The sequence below is a fragment of the Macaca thibetana genome, chromosome 2, assembly GCF_024542745.1.
Source record: "Macaca thibetana thibetana isolate TM-01 chromosome 2, ASM2454274v1, whole genome shotgun sequence".
NCBI classification, from domain to species: Eukaryota; Metazoa; Chordata; class Mammalia; order Primates; family Cercopithecidae; genus Macaca; species Macaca thibetana.
The window spans coordinates 23,745,893-23,771,530 of NC_065579.1; the positions used below are offsets into that span (position 1 = coordinate 23,745,893).

Below are 25,638 nucleotides of genomic sequence, written 5' to 3' on the forward strand. Positions count from 1 at the left end.
ATTTTATATGGTTTGAATATTTTAAGTTATTTAATTGCATTTTAAATAATAATATCAGCCCTAAAGTCTTTTTATTCCAACAAGAAATTATATAACATTTTAGTCATCTTTAAAAGAACACTATAAATGCCCTTACATGAACAAACATATAGTTAAATTTTATACATAAATACCAACATTTAAATACTTTAAACCATAATAGTAATGGGCAATATATATGTATTCTCTTCCTATGTATTTTTGCATTGTAGCTTCAGGATGAATATTTGTCTAAAAATATGTTCTTGAGTATAAGTCTGTCTTTATATGCTTATAATGTTGTCTCTGACAATATTTAGTACTTAATATCGGTTCTGAGTGGAGCCTACGTTAATATAGTATAATACAAACTAAATCTACACCATTTGACTCAGTACGTTCCCTGTATGTCTCTTTCCTACTTAAAACAATTGAATTATTTTGGCTACTTAAGACATTTTTCTTTGTTTTGATAAAAGAAAAATTTCAGCCAAATTAAATTTAATGGAGTTTAATTCAGCAATGAATGATTCGTGAATCGAGCAGCCCCCAGAGTCACACCAGATTCACGGAGACTCCAGCGCAGCCACGTAGTGAAAGATGAAATTGGAACTGAGGTACCGAGTGGCTGGATTGGTTATAGCTTGGCATTTGCCTTATTTGAACACAGTTTGAACACTTAGCAGTGTATGAATGGTTGCAGTATGGCCACTGGGATTGGCCAAGACTTAGCGATTATTACAGGCTCATACTCCTAAGTTAGGTTTTCAATCTGACTATTAAGCTAGATTACAGTTCATCCACAAGGACTCAAGTATAGCAGTATGGAATCCTTCTCAGGCCATATTTCATTTGCTTTCACAGTTTTTTCAGTTTTTCATCTTACATGCAGCATGAAGTGACTGCATTATTTGTAGGTCTGAAAACCTGATGTTTATTGTTATTCCCAGCCGCTGCATCTGTTTTCACAGAGGACTCGTCGAGGTCTGTGTGGCCTATGATAGTGTCACCCCAGCAAGTGTGGGAAGAGTAGTTACCTTTGTGAACTTGTTCAGGCAGCCAGAAGTCGTGGCTGGCCTCCAAGATGTCAGCTGAGGACCTGGAGTATCTGCATGTTTGGGAAGTCATATAATAGAAAAATCTACATGGCACTGAAATGTCCACTGCCTTTCAGAAAGGATCAGACCGGGGTTAAAGGGCCTGTGTTGACTTCAGGTTGCATACACCTTCTTTATTTTCAGTGTGTTTGCACATACATTATCTCTCCAGATCGTGAGAAAAGAGCAGCCAGAGGCTCCTTCAGTTTATGAGAGCCAGTAACTCTCACCAAAGAGCTTTGTTTGAAAATTAACAATCTAGACTTTGGTCTTGGTTGGGGTTTTCTAACTATTTTTTTATGTCACAGAACCCTCTTTCCAGATGAAATCTTAATCTGACTCCCAATATGTAAAACAGAGGAATGCAGAGGGTTTTAATTCACATTCGCTGGGGGATTCCAGTCTTGCCCCCTTAGGCCGATCTCTTTCTATGTTCCTAGGCCTCTCAGCCCCTTGAGGCTCCATGGAGCGTAGTCTAAAAACCATGACAAAAACAGGCTTTGTGGAATGTCTGTTGGCCCACAACGTTCTCTCTTTTGATATTCTATATTGCCTCTGATAGGTATTCTGAACTCTGCCACATTTTTCAGAAGTCTTTGTTTTTTATGGCGATAGACTAAGCATCCTGGCGCAGTAGGGAAGCATTCCAGTCTTGACTCCAGCTCTATGTACTGTGTGACATTGAGCATGCCATTTAATTTCCTGGACGTTGGACTTTCCTGTCTATAAAATGGGTATGGTTAGACAAGCATGGAAAGCATCTGGAGATCTTTGACTAGAAGATCTATGTGAATGGGATTGACTGAAACAAGCTGTTGATCTCTGACTCATCCCTATATAAAGGAACAGCCCTGGATTACTTCAGGGCCACCTTCTCTAGTCCACTTGATGGTAACCAGAGTAGAATGATTAAAACTTGAGCATGTCAAAGTGTGCAGAAGAAATGTCTCTGACTGATTTTCTCATAAGGGATCTCCATATTGTGCACGCCTATACACGTAAGGCATCCTCTCCAGGACATGGTGATAGATATATGTTTCAATTAACATCATAGATACTTAATTTGATGGCCTATAAAGAACACTGGGGTAGGGGTCAAAGGATCCTGTGTTGTACTGGAGCTAGATATACTGGCTTAAGAGAGCCAGTTTTGTACATCTCATCCTAATGCTGCATGTGGTCACATCATGTTGGTAGCTTGAAATTCACTGTAGTAGAATTACTATCACCTGAAAATCAGCAAATACTATAAATTGGGGCTTTGGGAGGAGAAGCACACCATTGTAGAAGGATTTGAATTATACACCCAGTACTCCTACTACTAAATATTTTAAACCTCAATGTTCTCATGTATTAAATATGGAAGACAATACCTGCTCCATCTATCTCACAGATTTGTCATGGAAGTTCAAATATGTGTGAAGGAACCAAAGCTAAACAGATGCCACTGGAAGTGGCAGCATTATAATTTCCAGTGTTATTGGGGGCATAGAGAAAGAACAAGAGGATCAAGCATGAACTGACCCTATTTTCCCTCAAGAAACAGAATAAGTGCCACTCAGATCTTATAAACACAGAATTGTATATACTTTTAAAGAATCATAAATATCAAATGTAGGTTGAACTACCTTGAAATGTATTTAGAGCCATTCTTTAAAATGAAACCATAGACTAATATAAGAAAATGCCTTCAACGCCTCCAAGGGTTGGGACCACTGAATATAGGAATCCATCAAGCACCAGTTTCCAAAGTGTCCTGCTTCCAGCCCTGGAGATGCTTCTGCTGATATTCTATGACAACACGCATGAGGAGCTGGAACTGCATTTCTCATTCATGAAGGGGCTAGAAGCTAGACCGTCTTTGACATTATGGCCAACACTCACCCACACTAGAATCTGGGTGGAATGGTGACCATGATTAATTCTAACACTGCCGGCATTTCTACAGAGGTGTTTAGATGAAATCTAAAGGAAACTTCCTAAATAATGTGGTTTACAGGTAAATGATTATTATTAATAAGATAAATACGTAAAATCTTCATCAAGTATACTTCAAGGAATGTGATATTCTTTACCTGAAGACATGGTAGGAATCATGTCTGAAACATAATGTTATGTTTAATAGTTGTATTTTCAATTATAACCTTTCTCTTTTATGTGGACCTACGCTCTGGATGAGGTTACCTAGGTTCTAGGGTTCTTGGGTAAAAATATCTTCATGAGTGTTGCAAAGGACAAACCTATACCTTTCTGGGAGGAGTGCTTTAATATTAAGCTAAGTTTGTCAGTTTGGATGTCTGCCTAATGTAGATAGGTGTTCTAACCGCTCTATTGCTCAGAAATACACTATACAGGTTAAGAGAATGTATTTAGGAATCAGAACTGTCTTGGAGATCCAGCTCTGTTGCCTACTGGTTTCCTGACTTGGTGCAAGTTTCTTATTCTCCTCAAACCTCTGTTTCTTCATCCATAAAATGGGGCAAATGATAGTTTCCCTTTTCTACAGCTTTTTTGAAAATTACATGCAAACAGAGCTTAATTAATGTTAGGCTATTAACCTCTTTAAAGAATGAGTCAAAGGGTGATTTGGCCTAAATTCAAATGACGACTTCAGTTGGGATCTTGACCAGCAATGCCACTGTAGTGAAGCTGGAGCCAGAGTAGCCAAAGCTAAAATCAAACAATCTCCTAGCTTGGGGAGCCCTTGTGCCCATCTGAATTTGTCAGAAGTAAAGCCAGCATTGATAAGTGAGTAGTGATATACTGCCTGAAGTGTGGCATTGTGCCTGGTGTGATCCCCCAGCATTCCCTATTATTATCCATTTTCGTTTAGAATACTCTCCCCAGACTAGTGAGGGTCACTACTAGAAAATGTTCTGGAATAGTGGAGCATTGATCCTCCCAGGAAGTCACCCCGTAGATGATTAGCTCTGTGGAGTGCTATATTTGATACTGAAGAACATTCTCCTCCTGCTTCTTTGTGCACACTCATGTGCGCACCTCATACACACCCTGCCATGATCATCTTGACACAATACCACAGTAAAGCCAGTGACAGAGGGGCACTAAGAGGACCTCACGGTGCTGTGAAGTAAGGGAGTATGCCAGAAAGAAAAGCCACCCATCTATTTTTTTCAAAATAAAGATTTCAGGGCAGTGACATACCATGGCAGGATGATGAGAATGGTCTGTCCAAGGCACTGCAGACAATGAAGGGGACAAGTTATCTGAAAATGACTTTACAACAATGATAAAATGGACAAAAATGTCAGCTGACTTTTTATTATTATCATGCCTCATTCTAAGCAGTCTCAGTCGTAAAATATCCCCCTAAAAAATAAAATGTGTTGTGTTGATTTAAGTTCTAAACAACTGCTGCAGTTACTGTCGAATTTTAGTAACATATATTTCATCTCCAAACGAGCACCTTTCGATAAACATAAATTTACATGAAAGTGAGTTTGGAGGACTCCTAGTTACGTAGTCAGCCCTAACACATGGGATTTGGCTCCACACATTAGTTTCCAGAATTAGTTCCTAAAACTTTGCAATGATGTTCAGTACTTTTGGTACAGGTTGTGTCTTTAACCCTTGGGCTACTACATATTGGGCATTTAAATAGTTTCCAAATAAATGATTATAGCCAATGATTGTGCAGTCAAAGAAATACATCTTCAGTTCATTCAGTTTTGTCACATTGTGTGACAACCCAGAATATTCATTTGTGTTTTAAATTTACAACAGTGAAACAGTGTTTACTGGTGGTGAAATGTTTTTCTTTGTGATTGTTGTTGAAAAAGTTTTCTTCAAGGGAGGAGAGGAGTGTTAAAAAAAAATAGCCCAGTATAGGGGAAAAACAGTGCTGCAGCGTGATATTTAGACCAATGAATAGACTTCTATCATATGCCATCGTACAATTGAAGTTGTTTATATTATTTTCTACTCATGTTTTCTTTCTATAGTCATTGCCAAAATGTAGAATTCCTTGTTGTGAAGGCAATGTGTACAATGATACGCGCTTTGCAGCCAATATAGACATGAGTTCAGACATCAGCTCTGCAACTCACAAGCTGAGGGCCTGGGATGTGTTGTTAAATCTTAATTTCCTGTTTTGCAAAATGAGAGTCAAACCTCCTGGCAGACTTGTGATAACTAAATTCAATGTAGCATGAAAAGTATGTTCCATATGTTTCACATAGTAGATATGATGTTAATTTTCCCCTCTGTCTCCACCTTTTTACTTCTCTTTCCTGCACTGGCATTTATTTATGTCTTCCAATGCAAACAAATAAGATGTCTTTATAGAATTATGATGAGTTCTCAGGGGGCTGATGAGGGAGGATTGCTTGAGGCCAGGAGTTTGAGTCCAGACTGGGCAACATAGTGAGACCGCATCTCAAAAAAATTAAATAATAAATAATTTTAAAAGAATTACAATGAATTGAAAGTAACTTCTACATATTTACAACTCATCTGTGCAACAACAAATATATGATCACTGTTTATAACCTGATCTCTCCCCTCTGAATCTTTATAGACTCCACTTAAATGCAAGGGTTTAATGAGAAAATTTCTGAGCTATGGTCCTGGTCTACAATGCTGAGTAAATCTTGCCTAGATGAGTGACATCATTATAACATATTCAAAGTGGGAAGAGGAATTTCTTGGACATTGTAAGTTTTGGTGTACATAAATTTCCTATTCTTCCTGGCCATTGCCAGGACAACAGAATCATCAAGGTAAGCATCAGCAGTGTGTTGATTCATGGCCTTCATTGGCTTCTGTGGTAAAGGACACACATACTTAGAGGAAAGAAAATGCAACATAATTAGGCTAAAACAGACCATTTTATTCTGCAGTTAGTTCAACTGATGCTAGTTGTCGTACCCAAAAGAGCATTTTCAACATTTCTTCAGCCTTTCCGTCTCCTCTTTCTATGAAGTTTTAGCATCTTGCCTAGTCTTCTTTGGTTTGTATCTAACATTAATTTTCTAGTACCTCATGTCTTATTAGTGGTACACTAATGTCTTATTAATGGTACATTGTATTAGATACAGAAGAATCTTCTCCTGTTCCTTGGTGCACACTCTTGTGCATACTGCACACACGTCCTGCCATGGTCATCTTGACACAATACTGCAATAAAGCCAGGGGCACAAAGAGGACCCCAGGGGTGCTGAGTATTCCAGAAAGAAAAGTCATCCGTATATTTTTTTCAAAATAAAGGTTTCAGGGCAGTGGCATACCAAGGGCAGAATGTAATTCTTTTAGTTACCTTACAGGAGTTGTATAAGGATTAAATTGGATAAGATAAGAGGAAAGATTTTATAAATCATAAAACAGTTACATATGTTAAGTAGTATTGTTATCTTGTATCTGGGATTAGTAAACTATGATCCATACACCAACTCTGGCTCTCCCCCTGTTATTGTGCTAACCTAGGAGCTATTCTAGTCCCTTTAAGGATTTGGGCTTAAAGTAAATCTTGTGTTTATCTCTCCCTCCTTGAATTGAGCCCCAGGCTTAGGCTTCTCATCACAATGTTATTTCAACATTTGGCCCCATGGCAATCACAGTTTACCCGTTTCTCACCACTCACTCTTTGTGTTTTAGTTCATTGTACCCTTTAGAGATGTCCTGCAAGCCCATCAGTACTGTAAACATTTCTTGTTGTAATTTACTTGTATTGCTGTGAGAAGTGCTTTAGAGTATCCAGGCTAACTGACAAAAACGGAAATTTTCAAAGCATGTTACAACAGTGCATGTAACAACAAAGCATGTTACAACAGTGCATGTAACATGCTTTGAAAATTTCCATTTTTGGAAACAGGAACTCAAGCAACTTTTCTACTGTCTGTCAGCTCTAGATGGTGTAGAAGGACTTGAACCTGGTCAAACAGCCCAGAACCCAAAAGCTAGCTTACTAGACTGCACAGTAACCCAATATATCAAGTCTGAATGTTGGGATGTATCCTTTGAGGAAATAAGCCTAAGGAATTGTTATTTCATGTCCCTGCTAATCCCAGTGTGGTTGATAAAGACCATAGGGTTTGCTACCCTGGCTGTAATTTCTAAACCATAGAGAAGTTAATCTTTGATACATAAAAGCGTTTTTACCATCCCTTACTCTAAATTGACTGAATGTTTAACCACCACTCTGACTTTGAAGGCTTCCCCGATCTCTTGCCATATACAAATGCACAATCCATCTTCAGTGTATTCATTGAGCTCTGTCCCTACTTCTAATTGCTGTGAAACATCTCCATATCCTACTTCCAGCCTATGCCGAAAGTTCTTTGAAGGTAGTAACTCTGATCATTTGTGTACCAGATCAGTCCCTGCCATACAACTAGTGTTTAGTACACATTTATTGAAGGAATTATGAATGTGTCATTAGTTTTTCAAATGTTGATTAGCATTATTTAAAACTGAGAGGCTGTGGTATAGTCACAAAAAAAAATTGATTTGAAATCAGAAAACCTAATAAACAGCAGTACAAATAACTTGACTTCTAGGAAGGGCATGGTGGCTCACACCTATAATCTCAGCACTTTGGGAGGCCGAGGTGGGTGGGTGGATCATGAGGTCGGGAGATCAAGACCCTCCTGGCCAACATGGTGAAACCTCATCTCTACTAAAAATATGAAAGTTAGCCTGGTATGGTGGCACGTGCCTGTAATCCCAGCTTCTCGGGAGGCTGAGGCAGGAGAATTGCTTGAACCCGGGAGGCTGAGGCTGCAGTGAGCCAAGATGGTGCCACTGTACTCCAGCCTGGTAACAGAGAGAGACTCTGTCTCAAAAAAAAAAAAAAAAAAAGTGAGAGTCTGTGGGCTGTGGTATAGTTACAGAAAAAAATGGATTTGAAATCAGAAAACCTGATGAATAGCAGTTCAAATACCTTGACTTCTGGATCCTTAAAATGATCAGAGTACACGTGCTTCCAGGAAGTAGAGAGACTGATATGTTGATGGGCAAAGACATGAGTGGAGAGAGCAATCAGCAGTGGTTAGGACTTGGCCCCTCACTCCCGCCATCACTACCACCTGGTCATGACTGACCCCAAGCATGGGGGTAACGATGAAGTAGAAGAGGACTTCTGGTTAGGAATCACCCCTTTCTAGTCTAGGATTGGCACTTCTCTCCATGTCCCCAGAAGGCAAGATAATGGCTACAATTAGGATAAGTAGAGAATGCTCTTTATATAGAAATAGTGTCAGCTCTGATTTAACGATGGTTGATAGGTATAAGTACCATAGACATGTGTGTATACTCTACTGCCAGAAACTGGAACTGGGTAGGGTAGTAGTGTCAGACATAATTTGCTTTTTAATTTGGAAAAGGCAATAATGCATTTCAATATGCAAATAGTATGTACCTAACCTAACTGATTAATACTGGACATAGCCAAGTAAACAATTCTGACCTTCAAATGCACAGAATTTTAGCCAATAAATTTAGTTGAAGTCAAAATACACCCGATTAGAATATTTTATTTCCTCCTCTTAAGTTTTCCAAATGTGACAGAAGTTACTTGAATTTTCTTTCACATTGCTTTGCCAATAGTTTGAGGTTATTGATGGGAGAAATATAAACTAAATGAATTAGTATTTCTCATGAGCTTCTAGAAGCCATTATAAAATAAGTAGTCAATAAGGAAGGAAATATAAGGCATAAGAATTATAAGGTATCCTATTTGATGAGACTTCCATAAAGTAATTGTACCATGCAGTTTTTAAACTTTTAAAGTTTAAACTCTTAAAAATAAAATTAAGGTTTCTAAGAAAATCAAATTAATTTTTTTCTAGCTGATAAAGATTATCCATACGGCATTTGACTGCTGCTGTTTATAGTTCTATTTCTTTGTGATTCCCAAAGTGACAATCCAGTTTACAATAATGACCTGGTAATGGATTTGCTCTTTACAAAGCATCTTATCTATGGCCCAAGTTTCTAAAGATTGAACTGCCCGGGGACCTTATAAAGCAGCCATGTTACTAAAGTTGTCTAAGCAGTTCTAGTCTGTTGAAAAGCTTTAGTTTATTTGTTTTTATAAAGTCCAGTGACACAAAGTTGGCTGGAGACTCTGTGGCATGAATCATTTCCTCCCTGCAGTCTGTCAGCTTGCAAACATGGGCAGAGGGAGTGCCTGTTCTGCCCTCTGCCTGTTCCTGCACACTCCCGAGCTTTTGCAAGTTGGTAGGGGGATAAACTTGCTGCAGTGGCGCTCTGTTGGATTAGTGTACTCTTGCAAGTAACTGTTGGTGAACAAGGCGGGAAATTATGTTCCTGGATACGAAATGACCAAGCTAATACATGTGGCAGGTAAATGATTTTTGTTAGAAACGCAGGGCTTAGAAGTACGATTTTGAATTAAGCAGTTTACCTCTAATATGCAAGGTATACATAATCCACTTCTGGCATATTCCGTGTATATTTGGAAGTAACATGTAAGTGCATAAGATTTTTGAAAATGGGCTTTCTGATATGAAAAAATCTAGATATTTACACATGGATATATACATGTCTATCAGCTAACATCTTATTGAAAAATTATATAGTGTTTTTGCCTTTCTCTAAAGCAAAACTAAAGCTTTCTAATATTTAAAATATCCTCATTAGGAGTTTTCAAAACCTATTGTTCTCAGTTGTTTGTCCAAAAAATGTTACCTGTAGAGGCTGCTTTCTTTTATTTGTTTATTTTTATCCTTAGTAATTTTTCACATGAGCACTCCCAGGAGCCCTTTCCCTAGAGAACAGTGTAAATCACACCAAATTATTATGTCTTGTTTATACATGGATGGTGAAGCAGAAAGATTTTGGGCTTTGGAATTAGAACTACGTTTGAATTCTGATTTGTTTACTACCTACATGACACAGAACAAGTTATTTAATCTTTTCAGATCTCAGTTTTCTCATCTGTAAAATGGGGATGACAACACCTATTTCACAGGTTTACTGTAACAATTAGAATTAATTTGTGGAAAGTTATTTTATATCATAGATCCTTACTATTAGCTATTATTACTAAAAATATCAAGTGCCTGACATATAGTAGACATTTAGAAAATGTGATTTTCTTCCATACTTGAACCACTGCATTACTTCACTCAGGTTGCCATAATCGAGTTATCATTCCATTAATATATCAAATGCTTGAGGATACTGATAAGAACTCTTCATTATAACTGATCTATGTTTACATTTTGCTTATGCTCCTCTGATGCCATTTCCAAAGCTATCCCCTATCTCCTGGTTAATTTTTAACCACCATATGCTTTTCAATATTGGTTTGCCATGTAGCCTTAAATGAATAAACGTTTATATTAAGAGTGGCAAGGCCTTTATAACTGAACCCAGTATGTACTTTGTTTCATTAAGACTTGGGTAGAATCCCAATGTTTGCAGTTCAAGACAGTCATTTTGGATACGTGGATTGAACCTTGTATTACTTCTCGGACTACATCCATCCTTAGTAATTAAGTGCGTAATTTGGGACTCATGTAAGAAATGGAAAATAATCACAAATTGTTTAAGTGTGTTTATATATATTAGAAGAAAGAATATTGCCACATTTTTCTAATTTCTTTCTTCCAAGCATAGAATTTTAGACTTTGCCACGAGCCACATACACAGGCATGATTCGTTTTGGAAATTATAAAATGTATTACTTGAAATTAGTGAACTTAAAATGTCAAGTCACTAATACATTTCTTGTCTTTAAATTGTATGAAGGACATAAGAAACTTGTCTGTCAAACTCATCACAGAGTTGCCAAAAGATGTTTCCTGCTTATATATCTTTTCTTCAGACAATCTTCAAAAAGTGTTTGAAAAATTTTGTTTTTATCTAGAGAAAATGTTTTAATCTTCTATTCCTTGAACTTCGCTTTTTGATTTAGCCAAACACCATACAAATGAATGTTATGGACTAAGCACTTTGACCCACTGAAAGCTCAGGCCCGAGTAGATTGCTTAATATTTACCAAGTTCCCCTGAGGCTTTAGGCACAATTAGCTAGCTCAGGCACCCTGTGTTTGGCATGAGTTGAATTCTATCTGATTTATTCTTGGATGAGGGAGTATTTGAAACATTAAAAACGGTTAATGAGCTTTCTGCAGAAGCCTTTAAGAGTCCTGGGGACATGTTTGCAGTGGTAATTTCCTACAGTGTCTTTGGACTCTTAAATTCCTGCAGTTGGCTCTCATTGGATGAAATTTCTTAGGCAACTTAAGATCTAAATTGGACCTTGACTTATTTACCCCCAAGGAAATATGATTTGCTAAGCCTTGATTTATTTCCCATGACCATAATACTTCAGAAGATCCATCTCCTCTACAAATGATCATCCAAAAAAATGGTATCAACTGCTCTAAAAATTAAGAATTACCCTAACCACAGGAAACAAAAATAGTCAACTTTGGAGTTTTCCCTTCATTTTCCCATCAGCTCCCAGTAATTGTCCTAGTCCCAGCTGCACCCAATATTGATCCACTTCTAGATTCCAATTGTCACATGTATCATTTTCTAAGTAAGGCCCAAAGTGTTAACAACAAGATGGGTCACAAATGTTATTATACATGTCTTGATGTCCTTGGTTTACATCCGTCTAACAATTTCTCGTTTGTGATCTTGGGCAAACATAATGTCTCCAAACTTCATACCCAATATTTGTTAAAGCAGGATAATGATAGCATCTATCTCTTATGGTTGTTGTGAGGATTAAATTCATTAATTTGTTCATTCTAAAAATGTTCATCAAGTGCCAGATAAGTGTCTGGCCTTGCTTTAGGCACTGGAGACACTATAATGAACAAAACAGAAGAAAATCTCTGCCTTCATGAAGCTTACAGTCCAGTGGATGAGAGTCCGTTTAAAACATCAATAAGTACAATGTTGGATATTAGAAGGTGATAAGTTCTATGGAGAGAAAAAAGAAGAAAGGGAATGTAGGAATGGGGAAATGCAAGTTTAAACAGCTTGGTATGAGAAACCCTCACTGAGAAGGTGACAGGAATGATGCTTATGCATATCTAGGGGAAGAACATTTCTTATGAAGGGGGGCAGCTTGTGCAGAGGCTTCGTGTTGGAGGAATAGAAGGTTCATTAGGCTAGATGGAATGGATTAAGAGAGGGGAAGAGGAGTAGGAGGTGGAGTCAGAGAGATAATGAGTAGGGAAGGGGGTGGATAGTTGGTAGACATACAGCTTTGCAGACTGTGAAAGGGACTTCGCCTATTGCACTGAGTAAAATGGGAGCCACTGAGGGGTTCTGAGGAGGTGAAAGCAAGATCTGACGTCTGTTTTAAAAGACTCAGTGTGGCTATTATATTGAGAATAAATGAGATATAATATGTAAGGTGTTTATCACAGTGCTTGGCCCATCGTAAGCATTCAGTAATTGATAATTGCTATTATTATTGGTGGTAAAAGTAACATCATCAATGTTAGTATTTATTTTGATGTTGATACTGACTCTCTTTTATTCTTGCTTTATGAAATGAAAGCAAGGATATGGGCAAGTGGTATTGGGTGGTGGGCCTGCTATCATCTGCCCATAAGTTAAATCGGCAGAAGGTGCTGATGCCAGCAAATTCAACATGTGGTGTATTTCACTCAACACATCATTGGCTGTATAATATAAGCCCCCAGTGACTTTACCACCCAGCTTAACATCATTAGAGACCCTCACTGTTTATTAGCTCTGGCAAACAAATCCATACATAAGGAGCCACTGGTGGTGAAGAAACCAGATGGGAAATTTTCTTCTGGCTATATTTTTCTTTCATACCTTTATTTCTTGTTCTAGTTTTTCTTCTTGGATCTCCTTTCTTTGGCTTTCCTTAATCACAGCATGGTGCTCAGGCAGTGGGTAGAATTCATGACAATAGTACCCTGCTCTTATAGACTATCTATCTTCCCAGAATTTCAAAATGCCTCCTGCCCCCTCTTTTTGGGACACATCCTCTTGTTCTGTTGGCATATTTAGGCATTGCATAGAACAAAATGAGGCACAGATTATTTATTCTCCAAGACTTCACAATCTCTATTTTGGGCTGTGTATTATGTATATCGACAGAAACAATATGGTGACTCTTTTTTAAGCTAGATGGTTATGCAATGATGATGGTGTGTTTTTCCAAAGCAGCAGTAGTGATGGCATTTATAATAATCAGACTTAGAGTTATGAATTTCCAAGTGCATAACCATAAATATATTGAGTATCCCATATCCCTTTACAAGCATATGCTCATGCATGTGCAGGCACACATGACCAGCAGATGTGGTTTATTTTGTTCACACAGTTTTTTCAAAAACCTGAATTTGTTGTCAACAGTTATTATAAAAATCTGGGTTTTAAGGATCTTCTTCAAAAATCAGGACACTTGGCATTCGTCTGCCCAAATTTCTCCATAGCAACCATCAGCTGGAGCTATAGGAGCCGACCCAGTGGTTTTCAGCCTTGGCTGCACAATAGAATCACGTGACGTGGTGTTTCAAAAATACTGATGTTCGAGCCCCACCACAGACAATTAAGCACCATTTTCAACAACAGCAATAGCAGCAAATGTTTAGTGAGTGCATATTTTGTGCAAGAAACTGCCACTCTGTAAAGAGAGCTGATATATAAAACATATTCATGTTGGGGACATATGATGTGTATGAAAATGATAAGCAACTATACCAGATATAGAATATGCTTAGTACCAAGTGAACTATATAAAACAGTGGTTCTTAAATTTTGCTGCATAATAGAACTACCTGCGGAGCTTTGAAAACTTTTGATGCCCAGGTTGCACCCAGATCAGTTAAATTGGAATTGGGAGGAAGAAAAGGTGCTCAGGCATTAGCATTTTTAAAAAGTTCTTCATGAACAGTAATGTATCGGTAAAAAGCAGTTATCCATGGGATTCCAGCGTGCAGGAATGTTTGAGAAGCTGGATAGAGAGCAGGGCTTCAAAAACTTTAATGTGAATATGCATCTCCTGGAGATCTTCTTAAAATGCAGCTTTTTACAGAAGGTCTGGGAATGGACCTGAGGTTCGCATTTCTAACAAGCTCCCAGGTGATGCTGATGCTGCTGGTCTACTGAACACACCTGGAGACGAGGGTGTAGCAAATAGACTTTGCTACATTTTAGCTCTGTGAAGCTTAGTAGCTAATTTCAATGGGCCTTAGTGTTCTTGGCTTAAAAATCAGTGTAACAGTTCCCACCCTTGGAGTGCTGTTAGGGTTAAATGCAATAATAAACATGTGTAAAGCACCTGGCACAGCAGATAATCAATAAATGTTACTATTATCACTGGAATTTAGAAAAGAAAGGCATAATCTACGAAGGCATAAAGGGGATTACCGGAGCATGTCTTTAGGGGTCTTTGAAATAAGGCCTTGGATTAGTAGAAAGAATGGCCAGCTCTGGTGTTCTTTGTAATGAGTGGTTGAGTTTCACAGTTAATCCTCAAAATATGTACTTTTAGTTTTAATTTGCTTTCTGCCTTTATGCAAAACTGCTGCCAAATAACAAGTTTTTTTTAATGGAAAAATTTTAAGCATACTTTCTCTGCTCCTGCCACTCTCTGGTAGAGGCACCAGCAAGCTATAAAGTGGTCAGAAGTGGGTAGCAGAAACAATGGACAGATAGAGCCAAAGTCATGCTGAGGACCATGGCTGTTCCCATTCACATAGGCAAAGAATACAACTCAACTGAAAATGTGTTTTTAAAAATAAAATACTTACAGTTTTGAATCATGGCAATATTTCCAGTGACAGAAGTGAGGAAAGTAGAATAAAAGATTGTAGAAAAGTCTTGAGTTATTAAACTAATGAGAAAATTGTCTAGTTTTCTACTATTCGAAGGAATGGTGGTTTTTAAACATGGTCACAAATTCTTTGGCATTCTCCCATCAAGAGATAAAGGTCTATATCCCCTTCCCTTGAATTTGGGCAGGCTTGTGACCTCACTGACCGAGAGAATACAGCAGAAGAGACACTAAGCGACTTCTGTGGCTAGACCATTAAAGGCCATGCAGCCTCCTCCCTGTCTCTGGAACACCTGCTTTTGGAGCCTGAGTCACCATCTAAAAATTCCAACTACCCTGAAGCTGCCATGCTGGAGAGGCCACATCTAGGAACTCTGGGAGATAATCCCAGCTCAGCTCTCAGCTCAGCCTTCCTGTCATCCTTGCCAAGGAGTCATGCAAGTGGATGAAGCCACTTTGTACTTCCAGACCAGCCCAGCCACCAGCTGAACTTCACTGAGTATCCTCAATTAATACCATGTGAAGGCAGAAGAACCACCTAGCGAAGCCCTGCTTGAATTCTGGGCCCACAAAATTATCAGATGTAATAAAAGTGGTTGCTGTTTTAAGCCACTAAATTTTGGGGTGACATGGTGCTGCTTCACAGCAAAAGATACCTGGAACAGAAGGTTTCGTTTTAGTTTTGGTATAAGAGTCACATTCATTCTTCCCATTGAGGAAAATTAAATTTTATTTGTGTGTATCAAGGAAGTTGGGAGAACATAAAGAACATTCAGGACTCAAGAGAGCTAAGTTCTTTTATTGATGTCATTTATTCCTAAATTAATGTGTATGATAATCTGACCTCGGTAAAGTATTAAGGGAATATTTTGATAGTGGATTGACTGGTTCAGTGGTTTCTGATGTTCTTATGGAAAAATAACCATGTGAGAATTGACAGGAAAATTACAGTGGAAAGGAGACAAAGAGGAGAGCCCAGTCTTACACAAATGTTAAAATACATTAAATCAAGGGGAACTACCACAAATTCATACCAACACACAAATAGGCAGACAAATGAACAAAAGATAATAGGGACTGGAAAATTCAGATGTAAATATTTATGAGAATTTGGTATATGATAAAGATGACATTCAGAATAATGAGAAAAGGATGCATTATTCTTTAATTAATGTTGGGTCATTGGGCTATTTGGGAAAAATAACAAAGCTGAATACACAGCTACTACTTATGCCAAAATAAATTCCAAATGAATCAAAGACTCCAACATAAAAACAAACCATTAAAGTACCAGACAAGTTTTTAAAAATAACTCTGGAGTGCATAAGGCCTTTCTAAGCAAGACACAAAACCCAAAAGCTATAAAATAAATGAAAGATAGGTTATGTTTGGCTATATAACATTTCTTTATGGCAAAAAAATGATGCCATCAACCAAGTCAAATAAATATGCTGGAAAGTATATTGGTAACACAAATGACAAAGGCTCATTTAATTACTATATATAGCACTCTCATGAATTAGTAAGAAAAACAATATCTAATAGTAAAGTGTACAAAGCATTTATTAATTTATTCATCAAATATTTATTAAACATCTACCAGGAACCAGTCACTGTTCTCTGGGCTAAGGATATAGCAGTGAATAAAATGAATTTCCTAATTCCATGGAGCTTCCATTCTAGTCAACAGACATAAATAATAAAAAATAAACAATCAAGTACATACTATTTCAGGCAGTGATAAACATGCAAGGGAAACTAATGCAAGGCAAGGGAATACAGAATGACAGGGGAGTGGTTGCTAAAGACAAAGTTTTCAGAAAAACAAAATGACGGAAGTGTATGAAAAGACGCACATTGTTAAAATACATACCTTCCACCAGTACCGCATAGTTTATAATCCCAAAGAACATCATACAATCTAAAAGTCTGTCACTAGGGAAATGCTTTAATAAATTATAAATGGAATAAGAACAATGGAATACTGTGTAACCCCCTCAGAAGTGGACAGTAAATTCGAATATATTGATATGAAAAGAGTTCAAATTACGGGCCAAACAAAATGAGAAAGATAGAGTTATAATATGAACAGTCTTCTATGAAAAAAAGGATACACAGGTATACATGTATGTGTATGCCAGGAACATTTCTGGGAAGATATATAAGGTTTTAATGAGGGTCACAAACTCTAGGGAGACTCATTTTTCATGATTATGCTCTTTTGAACGTTTTGAATTTTTTTAACCACATAATGTTTTATTTCTAGTCAAATAATAATAGTTTGGTATTTTTTTTGAAGAGACAAAGATTCCAGTCCTGGCACAAGATTAAGACTGAGAAAGTCACTTTACATTTCTGCTCAACTCCTTGCTTTTCCCAATTGTGAAAAGAGGAATTTGAATGAGATTATCTCTAGACATCCCTTGAAGCTCTGAGATTTTCAGCCTAAAATATTGGTGTTCATTTTGGGGGACAAAAAAAACCCCATAAAACCAACAAAATTGAGTCAAGGATACTACCTCATTTTATTTCAATCTTCAGGTCAGGTGCCTCACTATAAATAAGAACCTTTACATCTTTAGCTAAATTATTGGCAATAGGTCACCAAGAATCATGGCTAGGTGCTAAAAATTTTTAAGTATACGTCTCTATATATTGCCAAAGAGCAATTTATTCTATGTCTTTACCTTCCTATAACCCATATCCCCTGAAGAAAGTTTTCATGACTGGCAATCACAGACCATCTTTGGTGTAAGGGGGTCTGACAGGAGGGTGGGAGAAGGAAAGCCTCGGTTCCTTTGTGTTTGTTCCTTCTTTTTTGCGTGTTCAACTGGCCTCTCTCTTGTATGGCCAGGGAGGAATCCCAGTGTAGAGAAAATGGTTTTCACCATCATGTCTGACTTGGCACTACTAGTGACTTTTTTAGTACCAAGAATTGAGGTGCTGCTGTAACAAATACCTGAAAACATGGAAGTGGCTTTGGAACTGAGCAAGGGGTGGAGGCTGGAAGAGTTTTGAGGTGTGTGCTAGAATTAGAGACTTTAAGGGCAGTTCTAGTGGGGTCTTAGCAAAGCCAGGATAGAATGGGATCATATCAGCAAAGACATTGCCAGTTGGAACTAAGGGAGACAGACAAAGCAGGACAGAATGAAAGAAGCCTGTTGGATTTCTTAGACTTGACTGGCCTGGACCATAGAACTATTGGCTGTAAGCATGTACTAATCTTAAGAAAAGGGGAGAAGAGCCTGCAAAGACAGTTCAGAGATCATCAGGGCCACCATCTCAGTTTCAACAGGCCAGACAGCCTTTCACCAAAGTCTTGGGTCTAGGACTGTCCTGTGGAAGCTTTTGAGGCTGTTCAGGACCACCTGGAGCTTTGGCATCTGTACCTCCACCACTCTAGTGGACCTGAAGGGCAGAGCATCAAACCAAAGAGGATTATTCTCAATCCTAAAGTATGATTAAATGTGTCTTGCTAGATTTCGACTTGCTCGAGATCCTTCACCCTCTCCTTTTTTCCTGTTTCTCCTGTTTGGAATGGGAATGTCTATGCTGTGTCTTTCTCACCATTGAATTTTAGAAGCACATAATTTGTCTGGTTTCACAGGTTCACAGCTGGAGAAGAATTCTGCCTCAGGATGAATCATACCTCAAGTCTCACTCATATCTGATTTAGATGATATTTAGATGAGACTCTGGACTTTAGAGTTGAAAATGAGTTAAGACTTGGGGAACCATTGGAATAGAATGAATGTATTTTTCAGATAGCTAATGTTTAGGAGTTTCCATGATAAGCTAGACTCAGATATACAAGTACTAAGATTATAGAAACTCCTCCAGACCCACAGATGACTCTACCGTGCGTTTTTACTAATATAAGTATACCTTGTGTACACCCTTTCTCCCTTCAGGTGAATGCACTGAGCCTCACTGCCCATTTGGCCTGACCTCACTGGCCTCTCTCTGGTAGAGCCAGGAAGGAATTCCAGTGTAGCGAAAATGCTTTTTTTATGCTACTAAGTCTCTGTCACCCGCCTTACTGTCTTTTATGTCCTCATTCCTAAGTGTTTCATTGTGTATTTCCTAAGAACAAGGACAGCCTCTTACATAACCACAGCCCAGTTATCAAACCCAGGAAATTCAACATTGATACATACTATTATCTAATTGACATCGTCTGTTCAAATTTTGTCCACTGACCAATCATGTCTTTGGTAACAATTCTTTTTCCCAATTAGGATCCATTCCAGGATATCATGCTGCATTTGGTTGTCATGTCTCATTAGGCTCCTTTATTCAGAAACAGTTCCTCAGCCTTTCTTTGTGTTTCTTGACCTTGGTATGTTTGGAGGATACAAGCCAATTATTTTGTAGAACGTCTCCAGTGTGTATTTCTGATATTTCCTCAATGTTATGTTCAGGTGATGTGCCTTTGGAAGGAATGCCACATTAATGATCTTGTGTCCTTCTCAGTGCGTCATATCAGGAGTCACATGATGCCACTTTACTCCATTATTGAGGACGTTAGTTTTAATCACTTGGTTAAGGTGCTGTCTGTCAGGTGTTCTCATTGGAAAATTCCTATTGTCTTCTTTGTAATTAATGTATGTTATGTGAGATTAAATACCTTGAGACCATACAAATGTCTTTTCCTCCTTAAATTTTCACCCTCTAGTTTTAACATCCATTCTACCTTGAGGAAAGGTTTTCCCTTCTCCTCTATTTATTTGTGTGTTTACTCATGTATTTATCTATATCAATGTGGGCTTATGAAGAAATCCACTTTTTTTATCTTGAGTCTTCTGTGAGCTCCTCACTGGAGGGTGGATGCAAAGGAAAGTCTTCACAGCCATGAGGGATTCAAAATCTTGTTTCCAAACCAAGTTCTTTCAATTAACTTAGAAATTTGCTCTTCTTCACTTTTACTCATGAGTTGACATGGTAATCCTTTCTTTGAGAGTGGAAATCCAGACGGAGCCGAAACTCATCCCCTTCTCCCCTTCCATTCGGATTTCCTTCTCTTTCCTTCGGTGTGTACTCTCAGTAGCCCAAGTGTCAGTTCCAAATTCAGTAGCCAATGTCTTGGCCTAAGATTGGCAGACATTCTAAGATGTCGAAAAAGTTTGCTTTCCCAACATAGACAAGAAAACCCAATGGTTTGCTCTTAGTCACTCATTATGTCTTGTGTGTTTTTCCAAAGTAAACATATTTCTGTCCTATTTGCGATAGCATTTGAAGTTCCTTTAACTTTTTTTTAACTTTCATCTTAAGTTCAAGGGTACAAGTTCAGTTTTGTTACATAGGTAAACTTGTGTCATGGGGATTTGTTGTATAGATTATTTCATCACCCAGGTATTAAGCCTAGTACTCATTAGTTATTTTTACTGAGCCTCTCCCTCCTCCTATCCTCCACCCAAAAGGCCCTAGTGTGTGTTGCTCCTCTGTATGTGTCCATGTATTTTCATCATTTAGCTCCTACTTATTAGTGAGAACATGCAGTGTTTGGCTTTCTGTTCTTGTGTTAGTTTGCTAAGGATAATGGCCTCACTGTTCACAATAGCAAAGACATGGAACCAACCTAAATGCCCATCAGTGATAGACTGGATAATGAAAATGTGGTACATATATCCCATGGAACACTATGCAACCTTTAAAATTCTTTATAGAAACATTTAATTGAAATCAGGGCACAAGACTACCATATTGTGAATGATGTACTTAGTAAGGTCCATCCTCCTTACTAAGAATTTTTTTTTTAATTTTAGCAATGCTTAGCAAGGGATTGAGATGACTTGCCCACATCTTAGTATTTAAAATTTGCTATGCATACCTGCTTTATTAAATGTTGCATTATTTAGATTAAGAGATAAAAAACTAACCTATTTTTTAAAATTAAGGGGCTTATTAATACAAAGTTTTATAGGAGTTTTGTTTGCTTCGTTTTGCTTTTTATCATATGGAATCGCCTAATATATAAAGTCAGAGAAGTAAGTGATAAAACAGATTAACCTGCCTTTTTCCTTCCTGCACCTGGCAGTACAACACTGAGCCTTTGGTGGTATCCACACTGACCTGTACAGTTCAGGAAAGTGACAAAGTAACTAGAAACCGCGTGAAAAATGAAGACACTTTATTTGACATGTATGCTGGTGTGCTTGCTAATTCACAGTGAATTTTCTGTGGTCCTAGCTTGAAGAGACAGCCTCATTTCTTTGTGCAGCCTTCATTTCCTTGTCAAATGTCTGCAGAGATTTGTCTGTTGCTCAGTTTTGCTTATAGCCAGCTGGGTGACATGAGTTGCTGTGGAACTGTGGAACTCTGCACCAAGGAATTCATGGCTGTGTGACATTTACATTGACTGTGTGTAGGCTAGGCTATCTAAACCTTTAGTGTTACTTATGGACTACAGTTTTAAATTATTCTACACATCCCACATGAAAAAAATATACAAGACAAAGAGTGTTTCTGACAAGAGGTTTTTTTTTTTAAGTTGGTTTTTCTTCATGCAAATATACTCGGGGGTAAGAATCCATGTTTCACTTTTACTTTGCATGTGATTCACTCTTGCATTTCAGCCAGCCTGCTCTCCTTGTTGAGTTGCAATTTAACCCCTGAAGATGTCGTTAAAGAGAAAATGGACAAAATGTCATCCAGATATTTGTCAATGAATGAAAAAAACTAGAGTTTATAAAGAAATACATTATTACATTTTTAAAATAGCTTTGTTTATTGAGCTATCACAGCAATCTCTGCCTATAGTGGGAATTTGAAAAACGCCTAAATCACAAGAAAAGACCACGCATAAAAAAATACAAAAAATTAGCCGGGCGCGGTTGTGGGCGCCTGTAGTCCCAGCTAGAAAGGAGAATGAACCCGGGAGGCGGAGCTATTCATTCTTGGGCGAATTTCACTAACCAGTGTTTATAGCTCCTCTTAATATTTTGGAGTGTTTCTTCCAAGTCTTTTTCTATGCATATGTAGTATATGTGTATGCTTAAAATATGGTTGAAATTCATATTTTGTGTATATAGTTTTTCATCCTGGTGTTTACATCTAATGTTTTGTTGTGATGAATTCTTGTGAGTTTGCAAGTTTGAGTTTGAATGGTTGCACAAAGACCTTTTAAAACCAACCACCCTGGTTTAAAATTTGCAGGCTGCTTCTGATTTCATACTGCTAAAACCAATGTTCCTGTAGACATGTGTGAAGGCAAATATTAGACTGCATTTTTGACTTCTGGTCCATTAAGCCCTGTTACATTCCTTGTCATTTTTGACCCTTTCTAGCTAAAGCAATGACCAGTCGCATTCACCTCTCTTCTCTAGCCCACAGCCCTATCCTCACAGGGACAGCGTTACTGAACTGGACCATGGGGCTTGGCCTAAAACATGTTTTCCTTTCTTTGGGTGTTGAAGATAAGCCAGAATGGCAACTTGCCCAAAAGTGATCCAAGAACTTTTTGTATGAAAGTTTTGTGTAATAGTACCAACAGAAATGTTTTCAAATAGAAGTTTTATTAAGGTTAAATTTGTTCCTGTGTTAGAAAGATAAGGTTTATTCTCACATGCCTGAACTAGTTCCTTCCAACATGTTTGCTAGCTCTTCTGTTGACACAAAATGTCAATGGCCTGAGAAAGATTTTACACGCTGAAAAGAGAGATAAAGGAAACTCAAGACCATGAGCTTCTTTATCACAGTGATGCACGTAGATGCTCACACCATTCTTCATTGTCAGTTGCAGAACCCTTTGTTCCTCTTTCAGAAAGTGTCTTTGTGTTTCTCAGAATGAGCTGGCTCACTCTCTCCCATCTGTCGGAAATGCAAGAGAACTTCATGGAAAGCAAGAGTATATAGGGTTCCCTGTAAGGTTAGAGGTGAGTTCCAGGCACTTAGTCCCAGTCACCATCTGCTCTCATGTGTCCTAGTGCTGCAGACATTGTTACAGAGGTGGGACAAGAAGTGTCTGTCCTACAGGTGTTAAGCTTCTTGTTCCCAGCACCTTGGGTGCCTTGGGATGACCTTTTCTCTCCTGTCTCTGCTCCGACTGATTTACTGTGTGACTTTGAGAGTGTTTTTTAAGGACTTGTTCTGGAAAAGAGTATGACAATTTCTAAGGATACATACACTATAAGAAGTTGACATAAATAAGAACAAAAGGTGAGAAGGCAAAGGAAAACAAGGCTAACAGCAAACTGGAGTTTAGGCCAAATTAACAAAATGCATACCACTGTTCATTCAATAACGTTTTATTGAATGCCTAATATTTACCATTGTCTAGAAGACAATGTTTTTCAAACTTCGTTGCAACACATTAATGGCCTTTGAAACCATCTTAGTGAGCACCCATCATTTTTAACGGATTAAGATATGAAGGTGAGAACAGAATATCAGAGGTCATTGCACAAAGTAAGGGTATTATATCTTTATGTAAGTTTCAGATTGATGGGCATGTTTGTGCATTAGGTCATGATATAAAATTTCTGTCTGTGGCCATGGTAAAGAAAGTTTGAAAACTACTGATCTAAGGGTATACACAAATTTAGGGCTGAATTTTTTAGAAGCCAATGGGAAGAGAAGAAACTGATTTGTTGCATGATTTGGGGTGCTGATCTACAACTATACACAGGAAAAAAATTCTGCTATTCTTCACCAAGAAAAAAAAAATGAATAACATACTAAGCAGCATATTTACAGAAAATCCTGAAAACTTAATGCTGTTTCTTTTAGCCTCATCTTTTATACCATTTCATATAGATACTACACACAGGGTGACAGCACCATGTTACAATAAATAAGATGTCTGAAATTTACCCTGATGTATGCTGTAGGTCCCGTCACTGTTCCCTGCCACATGTTGGTATTCTTATGAATGCTAAGTACAAAAAAAAGTATTGATATTTCTTAAAGAAATTACCTTAAATAAACATTTTTATTAAAATGAAATGTACACACAGAGATGTACACAAATCATCAGCATACAACTTAATAAATTTTCACAAAACAAATCCACCTACACAATCACTATTTAGATCATGAAATACAATACTGACAAGAAGCAAAAATTCTCTTCATACCCACTTTCAGCCTCTCCCCAAAGGAGAGACTGAACTCCCTGGAGTTCTAAAACCAGAGGTCAATTTTGCTTTGTTTAGAACTGTATATAATGGCCTAATATAGAACATACTTTCTTGTGTCTGGCATATTTTGCTCAATATTGTGTTTGGAAGACTATCTATCATTTCTGACTTGAATTGGACTGTATTACAAGTTTTAATCTGTTCTACTATTGATGAACATTTGAATTGTTTTCAGCTTTTGATTATTATGCAAAGAACAGCTATGGACATTTTTGTACAGGTCTTTTGGTGACCATGTGTAAACATTTCTGTTAGGTTTGGGAGTGAAGTTGCTGATTAATAATACATGTGTATTCAGCTTTAGGAGATATTGTAGAACTGTCAAAATGATTATACTTCACCAACAGTGTATGAGAATTCCAGTTTCTTCACATCTTCTCTAATACTAGGTATTGGCAGTATTTTTAATTTTAGCCATTCTGGTGGGTGTGTATAGATCTCTCATTGTGTTTTAAATTCACACTCTCCTGATAATGAGGTTGAGCACTTTTTATATGTTTATTTGCATTTGAGTATCTTCTTGTGTGAGAATATCCAAGTCTTTTGGCCATTTTATATTGGGTTACCTTTTTCTTAATGATTTATAGGAGTTCAATATATGTCCTGAATATGATTTCTTTGTCAGTCGTATGTAATACAATTATTGTTTCCCACTTTTCACTCTCATAATGGTGTCTTTTGGTGAACAGAAGTTCCTAATTTTAATATAATCTAATTTCTTACCTTTTCCTTTATTGTCTCCTTTTAACATTTATTGTTTACTTATTTCTTTTTTCCTCTATTGTTAATGCTATTTGTGTCCTGTTTAAGAAAACTTTGTTTACCCCCAAATCATGAATATGTTCCCATATGTTATCTTTCTGAGGATTTCGTGTTTCACCTTTTACATTTTACCAGCAACCCACCTGGGATTGATTTTCCTGTATCATGTGAAGTAAGGTACAAAAATATTTTTTACAGTATGGGTATCCAGTTAACCTACCACCATTTATTCAGGACAATGCCCTTTCTCACTACAATGCAATGTCACTTTTAATGATTAATGATGGTATATGTGTTTCTGTTTCTGTACTCTCTTTGGAGCTCTTCTGATCTATTTGTCTATCCTGCATCAATAGCACACTGTTTCAATTAATGTAGATTTGTAATACTGTAGCTAGTAGTATTAAGTCCTCTAATATTCTTCTCTTTTAATTTTGCCTTGATTATTCTTGGCTCATTGCTGTCTCACATACATCTTAGAATTAGTTTACTAATTTCCACCAGAAAAAAAAAAAAAAAAAAAACCTAAGACTTGTGAGATTTTGACAGGGATTACTGTATATTGAATCTATATACTAATTTAGGGAGAATTGACATCTTTACAATATTGAGGCCCCCAATCTATGATCATATATTGATCTCTTTTGCTTTTTCTCAGTAAAGTTTTGTAGTTTCCCGTTTAGAAGTCTTGGATATCTTTTAAAAATGCATTTTAAAGTATTTGATATGTTTATGCCAATATAAATGGTGTAAGTGACTGAATTTTATTTTCTAAATGTTTGTTGTTGGTATATAGAATTCCAATTGAGTTTTATATGTTGATCTTATATCCAGTGGTGTGGCTTTATTAACTTATTAGTTTTAATAAT

The 25,638-nt window shown here is 37.4% G+C and overlaps 1 protein-coding gene across 16 annotated transcripts in view; it reads left to right on the top strand.

Moving 5' to 3' along the window:
• The window catches only part of THRB (thyroid hormone receptor beta), a 371,482-nt gene that overhangs the window by 121,458 nt on the left and 224,386 nt on the right, over positions 1–25,638 (top strand). For 2 of the 16 annotated variants that reach the window (XM_050779466.1, XM_050779477.1), the window contains exon 1: positions 175–9,437. The exons of the other annotated variants lie outside the window; for them this stretch is intronic. The gene's annotated coding sequence lies outside the window, so the exon portion shown is untranslated. Of the gene's footprint in view, positions 1–174; positions 9,438–25,638 lie in introns of those variants that run through there. 16 annotated transcript variants of the gene reach the window in all.